This window comes from Psammomys obesus, unplaced genomic scaffold (assembly GCF_907164565.1).
Source record: "Psammomys obesus unplaced genomic scaffold, mPsaObe1.curated_primary_1811, whole genome shotgun sequence".
Classification (NCBI taxonomy): domain Eukaryota; kingdom Metazoa; phylum Chordata; class Mammalia; order Rodentia; family Muridae; genus Psammomys; species Psammomys obesus.
Genome location: NW_026593286.1, coordinates 21,871,508 through 21,874,354, shown reverse-complemented (window position 1 = coordinate 21,874,354; position 2,847 = coordinate 21,871,508).

The following is a 2,847-nucleotide window of genomic DNA, read 5'->3' as shown; positions in this document are numbered from 1 at the left end:
ATGCTGATAATGGGCTAAACCTCTGAACTGAAAGCCACCCCCAATTACATGTTATTCATTAGAAAAGTTGTTGTGGTCATGGTGTCTCTTCACAGCAATAAAACTCTAGCTAAGACAATCACCTTCTTCTCTCTGCCGAAGCAAAAGGCAAACTCGGTCACCCTTCTGATGACATCAGACATAGCTGACCATTGGTAGGAATTTGTATTCTCAGCTTCTAAGCTGTCTGTTTGTGTCCTGCTGCCATTTCATTTTCGGTTTTCTCTGTTAATCTCTTCTCAAGGCAACCAAACTGGCTTAGTCAACTAATAGCCATACTCAAGACAAAGCTATGGCATCCCACTATAATTCAGAAAAACAGAAGTCCTCCAGTGATTTTGAAGGTCGTAATTTGACTTTCTCATAGCTGAGTCACAGCGTTTCTATGACCACACTGCTTTATTCATCCATCCATTAGCTCTTCATGCATTTATTTCCAGCACATTCATACCTCCAAGACCTTGGTCTTGCTGTTCTCTCTACCTACAAAGGAACTCCTCTAAATATTAGATTGGCTGGCTCCCTGTTACATTCAGATTTTCTTCCAGATGTAAGTGTATACACCCTTTTTCCTACATGACAGTCACTATCTAATTCATTTACTCTTTTCTCCCCAATGGTGTTCAAGATATGATTTGTTTATTCATTTATTCTTCCTCATTCCTACATAAAATTAATGGTGCAGGGGATTGGTAAGGGTATCTTTTTTTTTTTTTTTGCATTTTTTTCCTTTTTTTTTTTCACTACAGTTTCCCTAGCAGCTAGCAATACTCAGTGCTCAATAAATATTTGCTGAAGGAATAAATAAAATTCTTCCTTAGAACACCAACATTCCTGTGATAAGCATCTATACATGCATGTCTAAAAAGAATTAAAAACCTTTATCCACTACATAAACCAAATCCCTAGCACAATAAGTTGAGAATGTAGGCAAATGGGTTGGCCATAACCTTCTGCTGAATGTCTTTCCTGTGTCCTAACACGGAATTTATTGACTAATTCTTATAACTCTTTCCATTTCCCACAAAATGCAGAGTGGTTAAAGTCCAAAATCAATAGAAACAAAAATGCTTAGAGCAGGGAAGAACAGAGAAAATAATGAAGAGAAAACACCTTAAAGGAACTAATAAACACAACAGAACTATATTTGGGAAGCAGAATCAAACAGAGAAAAGATTTTGTAAGGGATCCTACTAGTGAAGTTCCTTCTCTCTACTTGCATTTTCTTCTCAAGAGACTCTTCTTTAGGCCTGCCTGTGCTCCACCAGGCAGAACAAAGGACAAGCCTTTTGGCCTCAGCTTGAAGTTATCTCAGCCCAGATAAGGACAAACAGGATAAGCCCCAGGCAAAACTGTCAAGTGGAAAAACTTGGCTTATGTCTGGAAATTCCCCTTTCCCTGTCTCTTTCCCCCTTCAGAGACTATATTCCCACACCTTCATTTAGTAACCTCCTAAATTAAAAACCCGAATATAATGCCCCAGCAATATTTACACTTGTAGCCAGGCTACAAGTTTGTGCTTACTCCATTTAATAATTAAAACTTTATAGGCTGTTAATTTATCAGCCATTTAATATGATCCTCAGTTATATAGCAATGAAAAAGAATAGACAGTCTTAACCCAGGAAACTCAGGCAAACAACATTCACAAACAGTGTTTTTTTTTTTTTTCCTACAAGTACTTATTTTATTCAGGTAAATTTTCTGGTCTCATATTTTCCTCTCTCTTGGCATGAAGATAGGTTCTTTGATATTTCCTGGGTAGATGTAACCAAATGTCAATTTACCCTAGGTATGGCTGAGACAATAGAATAAAGAAATAATTCCATTCAAGTCTTAGCTTGATAAACCTATGGGTTCACTTGGGGTTACCTACAAGAGCATGTGACTCAAAGGCAGCTATATCACCAAAAGTTCCTACTTTAGCACGAGTAACAACTCATGAAAGCTATGTCTTTGCAGCTCACCACCCAAACTGTAGACAGCTCCATGGAAGAGAATCTCCTCTTCCAGAAATTATGTACTACTTGTATAACATTGAAAAGCTGGCTTCTTGAATCTTATACTTTGTGAACTCCCTTAGTCCTATATATACCTCTTTCTAAGAAAGGAAATAGCTACATGATAAGTTCTGTGTGACTTCATTATAGAAGTGAAAAGACATCCTATCTGAGAAGAAATAGGATTTATTGAGTGAAACTGAAAACCCTGCCACCAAGGAGAATCCTAAAAGACACTCATGGTTTGCCAGTAATGATGCTGAGTTTAAGGCTTTTAATAGGCTTTGGTAGGCATCTCATTGTCTGGCATGTTTATGCAAAGTAGGAAAAAAATAAGGACAAATCAGAGAGAGATAATTTAACCCAGGAGCCTCAACTAGAAGACAGTCTGCAAGAGTCAAGTAAGGCTCTCAGATGGTTCCATGAGACCATCCCTCTTCTCCCCTCCTTGGTGCTGCAGAAGAACTAGGAAAGGTGGATAACCTCACAGTGGGTTTATTTTAGGGTCCCTTCCAGCCTGCAGACTGGATCAAATCACAGCAGGAATTTTTGTGTTCTGTTTCTCTGTGTGACCAGGAAACATGCCAATGGGTGGTGAGGCCACACCTCCTTGCATGTTTGTTTCAGTGACAATGTGAGTGACAGATGAGAGGAAGTCCCCTTATTTGCTACTGCCCCTCACAACTTCACTCTTCTTGCTGAAGTCTTTCTTTCTTTCTTTCTTTCTTTCTTTCTTTCTTTCTTTCTTTCTTCTTTCTTTCTTTCTTTCTTTCTTTCTTTCTTTCTTTCTTTCTTTCTTTCTTTCTTT